Here is a 16,391-nt window from a genome sequence, read left to right on the forward strand (position 1 = left end):
TTTAAATGTAGCTCTATTTGAGCAATATCCTTTATTGGATCCCCCATTATCCTTTAAACATCTTGGTGTGCAAGGGGATAAAATTAGAAAGAATTTGTTTGCTTTAAATTGCCAGCCTCTGCTTGATAAAACTATTAGCTATTTAGCTAATTGGACTGCTCTTCCATTATCATTAATTGGCAGAATTGATACAATTAAAATGGGGGCTTTATCTGAAGTGTTTGTGTTTTTTCTGAGGTATTCTCATCAAGTTCCCTAACATGTTCAGGGAGCCTTACATTCTGCAATTAGTTTTGTTTTCAGAGTTAGAGGTAAATTTAAGATTAATTTTGAAACTCTGCAGCTTCTCATAGAGTCAGCTGGACTGGCTCCTGCTAATTTTATTGTTGGTTTTGGCTGCCCTGGTACAACATGTTGTTTCATGATTTAGACAATCCCCAGCATTATGCGGCTGTAGAGTGCGTGGGGCAGTTGCAACCACAGGCTGAGCAAAATCAAGCCCTCAGAGCACACCCCCTACTTTGCAGAAGGTCACAGCAAGGCTTGCTTGCAGGGCTGTGTCCTGCAAGGTGCTAAACACCCATTATTCCCTGACCCTCCAAAGCATTTTAACACAGTCATAACTTTTAAGCACACACACAGGTCCAGTGACGCCAATTAGCTTACTCATACCAGTAAAGTTAAACAAAGGCTGTGCTTGGTTGGGGCCACAGTAATCATCACCTTGTTGATTTGAGACTCCCACATGAATCCATTGCAAAATAGCACATGTTCTTCCGCTTACACCTTGGCTGCGCTCTCAGCTGATGCTGCCCTCCAAGTGAGCCGGGGGAAGGCACTGGTTTTTGAGGATCCAAATCCTTCTCTTCCGCTGTGGTCACAGCATCAAGAAACGGCACCCTCTGTTCCTGTCATCCTTCATGGACATGCCATCTTCTTTAGGTTGCTAGAACAAACCATACTTCTCCCTCCTAACACTATGATTCCCGTCAGCCATTAGCCTCAAATAAATGAAAGGGCCACAAGAAAATTAAAACCAAATCACATCCTTCTATTGACAAGAAGGGCTTCTATTGCCAGAATTAGTCATCTGGGTCTGCCTTTTGCACCGGAGGCTAAGAAAACCAGAGAATGATTAATTGGGCAGGACCGAAAGGATGTCACCCCTCCCATGCAGCTGGCCAGTGTGGGCAGTTTCTAAATCACAGCGTGAGGGCAGTGGCTACATCACTGAATATGACGACTAGCTCTGCTTCATCTCCATCACAATTTTATGTAGCGTTGGGGTAGCCACATTTGTTCATCATCGCCCGAACACGGTCTTATACTGGCACTTCCTTATCTTGCAAGCCATGTAAAGCTGGTTCTATTGACATTTAAAGCTGTTTAAAATGACGTTAAAATATAAAATTGTTTTATGAAAAATCATTTTAAAATGTTTTATCTATAAAATATATGCAAATATAGTTCTATATAATTTTAATTTAAAAAAAAAATCAGATTCATTCTAATAAGCGTGACCCAATATGTATGTAACAGGTATGAACACTGGAGCAACCTTGGTGCAACAATGCCCTGCTTAATTCATTCGAGTCGTTGTAGTTTTTAGACTATACCAAAGCCATTTCATGAAATACATCATGCTTCATGGGTTAATCCTGATTTATGTGTGATGCTTTGCTTTTGGGTATTATCTAAATTGTTTTGCCCATCTCTCTGTCATTTATTTTGTGTATCACAAATATGGGTTTCACTCTTTTTTTTTTCACTATTTAAATTATGTGTCTCTTTAAGGAGATAGACCCATCAAGCGATACAATACCCCGTGGCACAATGAGGCACTTTTGCATAAAAAGACATGAAGATGGAGCACACAGTTTATGGGATACTAATGAATTATTTGGATGTTTGACCTTAAATCAGACTCAATCCAGCTAAGCTTGGTAGCCAATGGAATTGAAATGTAATGGATAATAGCCAAAGAGCCAGCAGTATTGTAGGTCTAGCCACAGCTTGTCCCTTATTGACAACCTCAGCTGAGCACCTTTGCACTGACTGGCTGATGAAGTACTTCGTCGCAGAGTCATGGGGCTGCCTTCTCTCCGCCTCAGGGACAGACCATAGCGTGGACTAAGGTTGAACTGCTGCTCCAGGTCTTGGGACACTCCTTCTAGGGAGAAAGAAAGCACTTGAATCTCGGGGGCTAATAACCTGTCATGTCTCATGAGCCCTAAATTCACTGTAATGAAAGTCACCTTGGGCTGAGGCGTCTGTTGTGTCTTCCTCAGGACGCATCTGCACTCCCACCAGTGCTGTTAGAAAGCCCACGCTCCCACTGACTTCCCTGTGGCTCAGGGAAAGAGGAGGGGGGAGCAGAAACGAAACCCCTTAGGATAAGAAGCTAAAAGACAGTACCTCACAGTACCAAATGCACTAATCCTGTGCTGATTTATATTTCTGGATTAACTGCAGTAAATAAGGAGCATCACACTGGTGTAAAACTCATGTGAAGGAGATGAGAATCAAGCCCAGTGGGAACAGAGGAGCTGCAATGCAGGAGCCAGTCCTCTCTGTGCAACATTTAAGGTATATTAGGACCAAAACCTCCTTAACGGGAGCAGTGCTGTTTATCTGCTTCTACCAGCCGTGAATTTGGCTTATTGTCACCAGTACAAGAAGAGTCCAGAATAAGGGACATTCCTGTGCTGAAACATTACTGTGGCATGGCAACGCCTTTTCCTTCTTTGAAAGTAGAGATATAACTCAGTATATCATTAACTAAGACAATAATAAATTAATACAATAGCCAAGTAATAGTGCTGTAATGCTTTCATGTATGAATTGGAATGTGAATACTGAGCTTTTCATTTCATGGTTGAAAAATACGTGAGTTGACCCAAATATTAATTTCTGCATTTCAATCATTTACATATCATGGGTCAATAATCATTTTTTGCACAAATGACTTTTCAAATGAGAAGCAGTATATTGTAATGGTCTATCATATTTACAAACATCTCATTGTTTTCCCAACTTAGCACTTAGTATTTAAAATACACTGGACCAGATATTGTTTGCCAAATATGATACAAAAATGGCTCATGTAAAATGCAGAGACTATTTTCTTTTACTATTATCCATAATTTATAATGTTCATAAACCATGGAGTGGCGTGCCCCTGCCCCTGGCAGGCCCAGGGCCCCACTTTGGAATGGGCATGGTTTTCCAGCAATGGTTCAGGAGACCTGATGCGCCTCTCTGCTCTTTCCTGACCTTAAAAATCTCACCCCTTTGAGGAGCAATCCCTCTGAAGATCCAGCACTGTCAGAAGGGCTAATGGCATTTTTTTGCAAAGTTTAACATGTCCCAAGATTTCTTTACAGCATGTAATGACATCCAACAAAATGCCTAGGGTGTCTTTTTTCAATTACTTTACCAAGCTAAAATAATATAAATAACCTTGCTTTTTACTTACTGGTATTGAACTTAGTCCATCATTTCAGACTGTTCATTGTTTCCTCATATTCCATCCTTTTATTAGCAACATATCCCAACAGAAACCTTGTGTCTTGGAGTAAACAGTGTTTAAGTCCTGAATTAATCAGGGACTAGTGCAACATGTATACACTGCCCAGCAAGATGAATTTACACATCTGCCTTTTCCCCTAATTATAATTCCAGAGGTTGAATGTCAACAGCATACGGGTATATCCTCATAGAGGCATGCAAACACACACATACAGGCGCACACACTGTACATTAATCTCTCTTGGCTTATCTGTTGCTGTCTTTAATTTGTATACTTCAAAATTGAGTGGTGAGGTCATTTATTAGACTGTTTCTGTGAGTTTTATGTGGTGATAAGAAAGCAGTAACATACAATTTGTTTTTATAGAACTCACTTTTGTAAGTATGATCTAATATTTCCTTTCTTTAACTGAACAGTGCGGAAGAAGAGCTTTCAGAGCTAACGAAGAGTTAACTGGCTACATTTCAACTGTCACCATTGTCTTACATCTACATAGAGAGCAGGAGAGAGTCAGAGTGATGTAAGTACAGCAGGCCACTGGGAAAAACCGTTTATAAGTAGAAATTTCTCCTCAGAAGCCTCAGAGCAAATCTTTCCAGTTTGTCTTGATTTTTTCTTTCCCTATTTTTTAAATACAATGTGTGGTGGAAACGATTGTTATTATCCAAAGGACCTTACTTGCTGGCTCGCTGCATCTCTGTTTATGAAATGCCATAACAAAAGTGAGCTCACGCTTGTGTGCTTCCAATGCGTGATGTTCCTGTGTGCCAGATGGGCACTTTCATGACTGTATGAGCGTGGATTATTTCATTTCCTACATCTGGGACTCCAAATGGCTGCACAGAATGCCACAGGAGAGAGGCGCAGATCTTCAGCTGGGGAAACCTACCTTCACAGGGGAACAGGCTACATCAGAGGGGATGAGGCAGAGAAGCCCCAAGTGATATCTGAAAGTTCACATAAACCAGGGCCATAAGGGAAACCTTTAGAACCGGGAACAAGACAAAAATAAACAATAACTAATGCTGTATGTCAGCTGCGGAGAGAGGGGGAGGGAAAATAAACCATAAGCAGTTTCTTGTCTGGCCACAGAAGATGTGTTTGGAATGCTGTTTTGTATTTCAGCTCAGAAACTCTGCTGTGACCTTCAGATATCGCTGGGTATTACAAGTTCTACAGATAGCCAGAGAGAAATATCCCAAGGAGAGCTGGCATATACCATGCCATCCTAGTTAATGTTGACTGCGTATTGCTTACAGCCCATTCCAGAGCTGTGACCAGGCAGCCTTGTAAAAACACTGCAGAATCCTACAGTAACAGTCATGACATGAGCGCTACAGTTTGTCATAAAGCTATTGCAGGATTTGGGATAATTACTTGTTTGTTTGTAGGATAAAAGGGTGCTTTCCTTTTTTTTTTTTAAGCCCAAAACAATGAGAGCAGATCCTTGGTATAGTGAGGACCTGGCTCACTACACTTTTGCAGTATCTGTTTCATTACAAAGCCCTCAAACAGAAGGAGATGGTAAGAAGAGACAGAATAGCCTGTTCTGTATGTTTGATTGAATTAGCTGTAGCAGAAAAAAATATAGTTAAGCCAGTGGCTTCCTCAAGATGAAAGAGAGCAAGCCCCCAAAAGAGAACAAATGGAAAAAGTAATGAACAAAAGAAAGTAAGAGCTTGTGACACAAAGTAAGAAAAATAAACAGCAGTTGACTTAACTATTTTGCATAAGATATTCACAAACCACAGCATATTACTGTTTGCTTTATGCATTTTCACATCCTGCTCAGTTTAAAGCAGTAATTTTCTGCAAGGACAACAGAGGGAAAAAAAATGCTTTACACTGCTTATATTAATTACATTTTTTCATTACCCGTCATGTTTTCTACAGGCTTGTGTATTATTACTGTAAAATGTAATGAAACAGAAAAAGAAAAAAAGAATGGACTTCTGGGAAATTTTCCAATTCTTGAAATGCAATGTTAATTGAGTGCTATTTTTAGGTCATCACAGATAGAGCTGAACCCATTGCCATCAGCGCACAGAATGGGGACAGCCCAGGTGCAACACAAACTGGGTGAGGGTATCAGTTTCTACTGATGGAGAAAAAGAGAGCGAAACTAACTCCCCAGAGGGATGGTTCTTGTTGGGTTTGGGGCAGTTTCTATTTCTTAATGTAAAGTTCTTAAAGTAGAAATGAAAGAGAAGGGTGCAGAGCTGGCATGGGTCCAGGACCCACTGTGACCATGGGCACTCCTGAAGGAGACCCGGTGACTCCTATGACAAGAAGGCAGAGCAAATGTAAGTGAGAAGCTCTCTCTGGTTTGGTGGCTGACTTCCAGCTCTGGGAGGGAGGGAGCTCTGAAAGTCAACGTAAAATAAAGTCCCCCAAAATGTATCAGAAACGTGATCCCTTTAATTTATAGATCTCCTAAAAAGCTGCCAAAAATCAATTATTTTAATTTGTATATAGTGCAGCCATGGACTGATTCAAGTTCTTTTGAAGTATTTTTAAACAGCCATTGCACAAAGCCATCCTCTTTCCCATATGCAAAAAAATGAATTGAAAACTACAATTTCTCACAGTCACTTTGATCACGAGAAAAGACTCACAGGACTCTGCAAGCAAATCTCAGGCCCCCCGCTAAGTCCTTTAACTGGGTACCTTTACTTTTAGTCCCACAAATCAGCGTAGCTCTACCACTCCCTGTATTATCTGCCTCTTCTCTTAAAGAGTGCAGGGAAGGTGTTTGAGACAATAACAGCTTGTGAAGACCAGAGGAAATAGTTATTGGTACTTGTGGGTGGGTGGAGGTTCCCTTTGAAACAGGAGAAGTAGAAAATCTTTGGTGTGTACTTACTAAGTCCAAAATGAAAGGGGAGAGAGCATCCCACAATGGGGGAAGCCAACATTATCTCCACAAAGCTCTTCAGTCTCTGCGTTGCACAGCACTACTATAAAAGCAAACGCCTAATACAAGCATTTCAGCAGCCGTTGTAAATCACTAGGTGGCATGTTTTGGAAAAACTGAGATTAACCCAAACAGTTTTCTACCCACTTTGGCCCCATGCATGTAACAATCTCAGAAAGCACTCGTGACCAGATGGTGGAATTACCAAGACAGTACATCTGCTTCTTCATTTGTTTTGGTGCTACTGGAGACTTGGTAACCAACCTGTAGGTCTAAGAGACACCTCTCCACCCATATTGGCCCTGGGTCATCAAAAGGCATTTTGGGCAGGATCCTAAACAAAGACACTTAAGCGCCCAAATTCCTGAGATGGTCTGGTCCCTTTTACCTTGGAACAAATAGCTTGCATTCTGGCCTTTTCTTTATTCACTACAAGTTTCTTTGCTTTTCTGTGGTTCTGTTAGTCACTTGAGGGTCCAAGCTCATACTTTTTCCAATCTCAGCCCAAGAATCCCAAATATACCCAAGGGCCACGTGAAACAACAGACATCAGTGCTCCCCTGGCTGTGGCACTGTGGCTCTCCTTGACTTACGCAGTAGCATGGGCCTTAGCTATTCATAATGAACTTGTCTTCACTTCTTGTCTGTCTTCAAATCTCTGTGCTCCCCTAAAGTCACATAAACTGTGACTCATCAAAAATATCACCTCAGTGTATTCCAGATGTGTCTCGCCACCCATTTCCCAGAAGATTTGACATTGGTATAGAAGTGTTACATATTTGCCTGGCAAGGCTTAGCTGGGTAAAAAAACAAAGCAAAGCGAAATACAAACTGAGGAGTTAGTTTGCTCTCCAAACATCTCTAGTGCTAAGATAGAAGTGATAAATCATAAATATAAGCCAACATGATTTTCTCTTATCTGACACATTGAATTAAGACTGTTGAGCTCAAACACTTATAGCAAAATTGACAAACACTTCCTTTTAGGAATGCTGCATCAAAGCTATTAACTTTTATAGTCAGAGACCATTTAAGCCAAGGCAAGGCATGTGCATTAGCACACACTGCCACACACCCGCACACAAGGCGTATGAACTGTGATACTCTATTTGCAAATCAAGAAAGAAATCCTGCTATCCTGCTCGGTTTTACTACACTTGCCTTGCCTCCAGCAGTGGTGCCAGCATTTGGACTTCAGTTAGCCAAGCCAAGTGGCCCCAGCTTGTTGCAGCCTCAGCTTGGGTCTTAGCTCACTATTGGCTTGTCAGCACTATACTTCATCAAGACCAATCTCAAGCGTGACAGCTAACCACACACTTTTGTATCTCACCCTGACATGCTCCTTTTTGTATTCAGATTAGAGTTACTCCCCTTTGCTAGGAAAATTGATCTAGATCCACAGCCCTGCAATTGAGAGTCACAGCATTTTTCCACAAAGGACCCAGTATTGTTCTTTCACAAGGATTCCGTTTTCCTCAGAACCCCAAATTATTCTTGTAGGCAGAAACAGGAGGGGTCCTTTGCAGACCACAGCAAATAGATTTCTTGTAATGGGATGATAGAAGTGAGCGGTGGAGTGTATGGAAGGAGCGAAGGGAGCCATGGAACCACAGTGTCCTGGAGCATGGACAGTCTGACCCAAGCCATCTGGATCCCACTACACCACCCCTAGGGGAATGGCTCCCACGTGAGCCAGCCCCTTCAGTGCTCAAGCTACTGTGGAAAGGGCAACAAATTACTTTCTTCTAAGTCAAACACACTGCGTAAATCAGGAAGTCAGTATTCAAATGGAAATTCAGACTTGAGATAATATCTTAAGATACATGTAGCCACTGATTTCCATGGGAATTTTGCCATAGCTTTCACCAGGACTAGGATTTCATCTCTGGGAGTTTTCATTTTTCCACTTGATTAGCTGGCACCTGTCCTCTATTGAAAGACGGTCACAGTGCACCTGAAGAATTGCAGTAATAAGCCGGTCAAGGAGGCTTTGCGGGATGGACCCATGGAGACTGCACTCATTTGACTGGATCAATAGGTGGGATTTCATCAGAGAGAGGGGATTCAAATGTCACTTCGAAAATTTCACTTCAGTGTGTTCATTTTCTGTTTCAACTGTGTTGGGAATGGCCTGTAGATTTAAACTCAGACTCAGAGCAGGAGAAATGAGGATCCATTAATTCTTATGAAAAAAATGCCATTCCAGGCCATAGCCCTAACATAAATGAATTTGGCATGTTCAGGAGTGGATCATCACTTCCATGATGAAATCAATGGATATAATTTAAGCTTCGGTCAGATGAGGCCTCAAGCTTGCAGACCATGCACCGAATGTTTATTAGTGTTTAGAAGGTCAGATAGGTACTGACTGCAGCCCAGTGCATTCAAAGAGTTTAGTTGTCTTGATCTGAGGAAGCAATAGGCAACTGTGCTTAAATATGTTTCAGGCTCTGGGATTTTCAAAAGCCCATGTGTTCCCAACTCCCAGTGGCAACAAGGAGCCTTGGAAGTTTTAAAAATCCGCAGTAGGCACTGATCTGCATCCAGAGGTGCTCAAATATCTGTGGAAATCTGCCTCTAATTTATCCAGCAGCCCTGTCCTTCTGAGTCACATTTGGAACTACGAGCACTTTACTCTGCAAACTGTGCTCCTTTGCATAGCTGTGGGTAAAAAAGGAAGGGAAATGTATTATGTACCTCAACTGACAGGAAAATGCCATAAGCAGTGATGTGCTAGTCAGGATGTTAGAAGATGCCATTGTATACATCAGATGCAGAACCCAAACAAGCTGGGGTAATTACATTTTCCGATGTAAAGGCTTTGCAGATGTGAAGCTTCCCACCCTGCTTCCCAGCCTCCGTGTGTCCCCTGTCAAGGATCTGCACTGCTGCAGGTGAAGAAGCCCTGCTAGGCAGCGTGGCCTGCATGCATCGGCTCAAAGACTTTTACTGCTACAGTGTTGGCACCCAACTCACCTTACACCCTGGAGGACCCAGATGCCAAACTGGGTGTCCATGCTCACACATGAGCCTTTGAAACAGAAAACGTAAGTGGGACAGTTCCTGAATACTTTTGTAGATGTGCTAGCACGTGACCTGTGTGGTCCCCTTGCAGTCCTACACAGGCTAGATTTGAGAGGAGGCAGTGTTCTCTCATTTGTGATCTAACTGATTAACTCTGTATTATCCAGGAGGGTGCGCACAGCCAGACATTGAAATGCTTCTAAAGAACAAATCCCAGAACAACCTGTGCTGGACACACACGGTGCTGCCTCTGACCTCCTGCCAGCCTGGGGAGGAGAGTGGGCTCTGGGGCCATCAGCTTTGGGCGTGAGGGATTTTGAAGTAATACTAGAAAAAAGTGGCTGATTCTCCACCGGGTTTTACAGGTTGTATGCCAGTGAAACGCTGTTCAAGTCAGTAGAGTTGCGCTGCCATAAAACTTCATACAACAGAGCAAGTATCCAGCTCAATATATTTAATGTCAGTGAAGGTAGTAACGTTAATGTCAGTAAAGCAGCAGGCAGAACTGACCCCTGGCCTCTCTGATTTGCCTCAGTACATCACACCTTAACCCTATTATTTTCCTCAAATTTTTTTTGCCTTGTAATCTTCCTGGGTATCATCAGAATAAAGTTCACCTCCCAGGTAACTCCTTAAACCCAAGCATATCCCTGTTTAAATATTGGGATTGGGATAAAGAATACCATGTTTAAATGGTATCCTATGAAATGGGGTACTGTGCATAAGAAGTCCTGCCAGGTTCCCGTCACAAGGGCTAGTTGAAGACTGGGGGACTGGAAACACTGACAGCAGCCAATTTCTTTTTTTCTATTTGTTAATCCACTTTGTCTAAACAATATGAACATTTGGTGCATTTAGCTCTAAATATGTCAAATGCTCCTTTAGGAAAGAACTTCCAAAACCTAAAATCATCTCTTAAAATCAAATCCGTTGCCTGAGCTCAAAATTATTCTTCTTTACACAAATAAACACGCACACATACTTTGCACTGCAGGAATTGTCCTGGGATAGCACTGTGCTGTCTGTGGAGCCCTGCTAAAGAGCCTGGCTCTCTGATACCAAAAGAGCGCTGCAAATATTAACACATTGTTGAGAGTAGGGGGAAAAAAAGCAAGAATTATTATCCCAGAATGTAACAAATCTAAAAATAAATTGGCTTCGTTTTCACCTATTGCAGACCAATGGGGGTAAAACAACTTTAATTAGTGTAACAGGACAATAGGAATGAAATTGGCTTGGTCACAAGATTTTTGTGGGATGACACTGATGGTATTACTATCCAACTTCAAAGATTTGGAAAGATGTGGCTGCTAACACTGGAGAACAGAAACCTGTTTTTCATCAACTAGGCTGGCCTGACAAATTAAGTCGGTGGAGTCATTAGATTAAGATAAGAGCTTATCTCCTAGACTGACATTTATTCAGAGGTTTTTATGCTGCTCAGCTAGTAATTAGTGCAGTTGAATTTTTAACACTGCTTTGTCCAGTCATTAGACAAATTTGAAATATATACAGTTTTGATTAAAAAAATAACTAAACTCCAAGAATACAAAATTATTAGCTTGGAAAGGTTTTAATTTCTGGAAGAGTTGTGATGATGCTAAAAATCTTCAAGCAGGTCAGAAGTGCTTCTGCTGTTGACTCATTTCCATACGCAGATTGAGAGGCCCCTTAAACTAAATTTTTAGGCACTAAGCAGCAGATATCTGTAGCAAATCTCTGATTTCTTTCATGCCCATCAATTTTGTAATTCTGCTGCTTTACAGGGGCAGGAATACGGTGAAGGCTGCACTACTGCTCGTCAACGCTTGTCTGCCTCCTTCGGCACTCAGGTTGGGATTTCTTGGGGGGCAGTTTCAAAAGGATTCTTCTCTCATATGACTGTTTTCATGGGATAAGGTTTATTTTTCTTGTCGTAATTTTCTTGTAATAACAGATGGATTGTTCCACAGTAAACCAATGCATTACTTTTGGACACATTAACACTGCTTTAGACTAACAAATCTCACATTTTTTTAAACAGCTCATTTTGAGTAACTGAAGATCAGAATTGGATTAATAATTCGTGATTAAATGGATGAGTGTTTGTTTATGAACTTTGACAGGTTTGTTACAGCTACATCCTGTTATTGCTGTTACAGCATTTGTTTTGCCCGAAGTGCAGCCATCTCAGTATCTATGGTTGTTACCTTTAGAAATACACAGGCAAGGGGAGGTCGTGGTGGTAAATTATGGTTCATCCAACTACTTTATTACTGGCTTTCACAAAAAAAGAAAAGCATGGACTCTGGAAAGACCAAGATGATCTCAGACTGCCTGCTTGGCAAATAAACTGTCTTTCTTTGCATTTTACACCTTACTGCCAAGACCCCTGAAGTCCATGGACTCACAGGCCCAGGCCAGTTGGCTGCAGAGGATGGCCGGTGTTGCCACTTACCTGCACTCCTGAGCCCAAAGCGGCAGTGGTAGAGCGGGACGCAGACTCTCAGGTACCAGGGTCTGCATGCTGGCTTTTTGTGTTCACTTCCGTGGGTTTGGGTTTTCCTGCCATTTATATGACCCCAAAGCACAAGAGGAGTTAAGCATCTCATAAGCACAACAGCTCTTCTGTGGCGCTGTGGAGGCACGAGGCAGGGAGTGATTTCAGAGCTTTGCATAGCCAGGAGTGAGACCCTGCTGCCCTTCACTTTCTGAGCAAGACCCACAACCTAGACCTGCCCTGACCCCTGTCTTGAGGCAGATCTTTCAGCCCTCTGTGATGGTAAGACCCCTGATACTTCCCACTACAGGTGTGAAACCCTATGTAGTAAATTTAAGCTCCACAGCAATCACTGCCACTGAGCGCCCCACCCATCCCTGGTCTGCAGGTGAGACCTCAGCTTGTGGTCAGGAGTGACTAGAGGTGGACATGGAGACAATATATGTGGCAATGCTCATAAAATGGCCTGGAAAGAAATTTGTGTCAAGCTGAACCATTTGCATCAATCCCCAAAAAGCTTCAAGTACTGTTTGGCAGGCAAATTTTTTCCCCCTCTAAGTTTTAGATGTTAATGCTGCCTTTGCTGTCAACCAAGACAAAAATCCCACGTAACTCTCAATGTATAACTCACTTTACATCTGGGGTGGCCCAGCAGGGAGAAGTGGAACCCATTCCTGAACCTTGGGTGAGCATGAGGAGAATACCCAATTTCTGATGTCTCTAGGGAGGAGCATGGTCCAAACAGAGGGAGGGGGAGGGGTTTTAATTCAAGCTTCCCATGATTTGTGGCAGTAGCACTCCTATTTTCCTGGGTTTGTTTCTTTTCTTATGTCGTGCATTGCTACGTTGTACACTGCTACAGAAGCTGGATCATGTCAGCACTACCCAGGCAAGCTTCAGTCTGTTAGGCTGTTAGATAAAAGGGGAAACGTTGCCATCACACGCACACACAGACACAAAACCAAAGAAAGCCCGCACCTCTGGGACAAAGCCCCAGCTAATATGAAACTATTAACAACTCCTTTTGATGGGCTGTGGAGATAACAGTATACAGGTGTCTTGAAGTTGTCTGTCACAGCTCTCCATCAACAGTGCTGGCATATGGGACAGTACCCTGGCCCGAGAGCCATTTCAGACACCTCCTAGCCTGCTTCCATCCTCCTGTACTTCCATGAGAGATACCATTGACCTGCACCTTTACCTTGGGTCAACAATTTAAAGACAACTGCTGCTTGATAGTGCACACAAAATGAATTATTAGTCTTGGTTCTGGCCTAAGTGTCTGGAGACTGAGACCTTTGCTGGCCCCACACAGAAAGCCAAGGGCTGACAGAAGCACTAGCAAAAGAGAAGTCCCAACAGGTCAAGGGAAGGGGCATTGCAGACTAATAAACGCCGTTACTACGAGGAGAACTTTGTTCAACTTCTGATGCCAGAAAGGACAGCCTGAACTGGCAGGTAAATCTCCCTGAAGATAGCGGAAATAGAGGTTAGAGCACCATATTTATCTCAGGCTACTTAGTAAATAGCGAGATACTGCAAAAAGAGAATTGAAGATTTAGCAGCAGGAAGGTGTCATTGAGTGGCAATAACAGTACAACCATGCTTTACTCTGCCTTCCATTTGCAATGTCCCGGTCTCAGGTGGATGATTGCTCTTCAGCATTCGGCCGAGGTCAGGCAGGTGAGAGAGAATTTTTTCTCAAGTTTCTAGTGTTCCTAAGCAATTTTTAAAATGAGAGAAAAGGGCAGTAACTTTTTTTAACTGGCAAATATGTTTTCAGTGTCACCAGAAAGTGCTGCTTCTCAACTTAGACATCAGTCTGATTTTGTTTTGATAGCTTTTGGCTTCTAAGTTTGGTACAAGAGGTACTCATGTCCCAGAAAAAAATATGCTTGCCCTTTTAAACTGGATTCCATAGGCTGAAATTTATCCATGGTCAATGTTTCACAGTACAGTAAATTATGCAGCAGGTTCCACACAAACATCCTTTACTCTCTGAAACGAAGGTGGGCACTCAGTAGCACAAGTACCTTGATGTAGCTAGCCATCCAGCTGTTTGTGTTTTCCCCCAGGCATTCGACACTTCGTACAAATAACTACACTTTGCACTTCTGAAACACGCATCCTGTGACCCCACAGGGCAACCGCAAAGGTGGGGTAAGCACCTCTATTTCTATTTTATACGTACTTAGCACTTCTGAAATGCAAGCTCAAGGCAGGTTGTGTTGAACATCTATGTTTGGAGAAGTCTTTCTGGAAAGCTGATGGAAATTGTTTGCTCAAATGTTAGTGGTAAGGCAAGTGGCCAGTGGTCAATGCAACTGTTGGAAGGTGGGTTCCCTCACACTGTGTGAAAGCCCCTCTCCAATACCCCAAGCTTCTCCCCATTTTGTTTTACTGTTGTACAGTGTTCATTAAACCTTTCGCCGTGACATGCCGTTGCCAGTGTGCCAAATCCTGAGCAAATCACATCCTCTGTTCTTCTGTAGCAGATTTGTGAGATAATCTATTATAGATTAATCATTTCAGTCTTACGGTGCAATGTCAAAAATAAATTGGGGTTATGAAGCTGGAGGGGAGCCACTTGGGGGATGGTGTGTTCTCATTGACGCTCCTCATTTGACTTTGAAAACAGTGTCACGATGAGATTTTTGAAGCTGATTGTTACCCCGTGGAATCCAAATCACAAGGTAAAAATGCTGTGGAGTAAGTTTTCATCTCCACAAATAATATCTCAGTGTTGAACTGTAGATGATTCTCATGCTATTTCCTTCCCTCTCCTCACAATATGAAACTTATCTGGGCCGATCCATTACATCTCTTTAGAATAATAGATGGCAGAAGAATAAATAGAATAAAATAAAAGCCAACCCCTTTTAAGGACTGAATATCTGCTGGAGATGGAGGTATCCAGCCCAGGAAAATAATACAGGCCAGGAAGACAGCCAAATATACTGTATGAAAATATTCGTTTGCATAATTTTAAATATTCTCTAACGTTTTATAAGCTCTCAAATGTCAGGCAGTGAGTAATGGGCCTACTACTGTAGTCCTTGTTACACTCCCAACTGAATCACAGCAGGTCCTTGGTGTCTCCTAAACCAGAGCAGGGGTTAGTGCACAGGGAGAGGCTGTTCTCCCTCTTAGCTCCCTGGTCTCTTCTGCAAGACAGGAAGATCCACAATCCTCTCTGAATTGGGTATGAACTGAGAAATGAGACATTTAGTTCTACCTGTGCTGCCATGTACCATCCACCTAGACAGCAAGGCTTTATCCTGCCATCAGTTATTGAATGCAAACCTACAGTGACTTCATGACATGCTTTACCTTCCGAAGGATGGCAGAATATTGCAGGGACTAGAAGGAATGGAAAAGCACTATTTTTGTTTCAGTTTCTTTTGCTTGGGTGCAAAGTAAATCAAACCAGGCTCCACACTGAGTGATATATCATATAAACCTTCGATGTGATATGTATCCAACGATTTGGTTTTCACTACAGTAGCTTTTCACAATCCATAAGTCATATGGAACGTAGAGAGATTTCCTAGCTTGAAATGCAAAGCGATTTTTTTTAAGATATGCTGGGGATTTTTTCCATACCAAGAAGAGTTGCTGAAGAACACAGCTGCAAGTATGTGCCAGAGCGTATTCACTAATGATTTACTTGAAAGACGTGATGGTAACTAGAGTCCCTTACAGAGTTCTTCTTAGCAATTAATGCATTAGAAGTGTGCATTTAAGCAACATTAAGACTGTAGCAATAAACTAACCAACAGAAGAAAATGGCTAGCATAGTGCAATTCTGAACTGGTTTGAACTGATCCATCTTCCACTTGTGACCTATCTTTTCCATTCAATGGGTAATTACGCATCATATGCAACATCATGAGCTCAAAAAGCTTGATGCGTGAGGTGTGTGACCCTAGAGAAAAACATAGATAAATGGATAGCATGTCAAAAAGAGTATATGCCTTTAAAATAGCATTAGAACATTGATATGATCGACAGATCATAGCAGTATGTTACTTAAAAAGCGATGGCCAGAAAGCCTCCAAATACTTGCTAATTGAGCCTGAGAAGGAATTTTCTCTCCTTGCTTTCCCAATGAAGGCGATCCTGTCCTACCAGCTCTGTTTGCTCAGCCTCTCAAAGGCCGATTCCTGCAGAGCTGTGAACACTCATTTCCCTCAGGAACAAGGATAAGAACCAAGTTTATCCTCAGTACCAATCTGGTATGGGTCAAAGGATGAGCTGAAGGACCAACCAATCTGGCACCCAAACTTGTATCACTGGATGTCAACATAATGAATGCCACTAGGGCCAGCCCAGGGAAAATCAGAAGTCAGAATTAATGTATCCTGGGGCACTCGTTGTGAATTGATATTTAGGAGTCGAACATGCTGCCCTGGGGACCTCTTTCCATGTCTTATACGCCAGAAAGC

The 16,391-nt window shown here is 42.3% G+C and overlaps 1 long non-coding RNA gene across 3 annotated transcripts in view; it reads left to right on the forward strand.

Moving 5' to 3' along the window:
* Positions 1-1,956: 1,956 nt before the first annotated feature.
* LOC141747972 (uncharacterized) overlaps positions 1,957-16,391 on the forward strand; it is a 26,782-nt gene continuing 12,347 nt past the window's right edge. For 2 of the 3 annotated variants that reach the window (XR_012588870.1, XR_012588871.1), the window contains exons 1-4: positions 1,957-2,586; positions 3,946-4,049; positions 9,262-11,956; positions 14,022-16,391. The exon at positions 14,022-16,391 is cut by the window's right edge and continues 4,593 nt beyond it. This is a non-coding gene — a long non-coding RNA (uncharacterized LOC141747972). The remainder of the gene's footprint in view (positions 2,587-3,945; positions 4,050-9,261; positions 11,957-14,021) is intronic. The other variant, XR_012588872.1, reaches the window with a different exon arrangement.

Source organism: Larus michahellis, chromosome 8 (genome assembly GCF_964199755.1).
Source record: "Larus michahellis chromosome 8, bLarMic1.1, whole genome shotgun sequence".
Lineage (NCBI taxonomy): Eukaryota > Metazoa > Chordata > Aves > Charadriiformes > Laridae > Larus > Larus michahellis.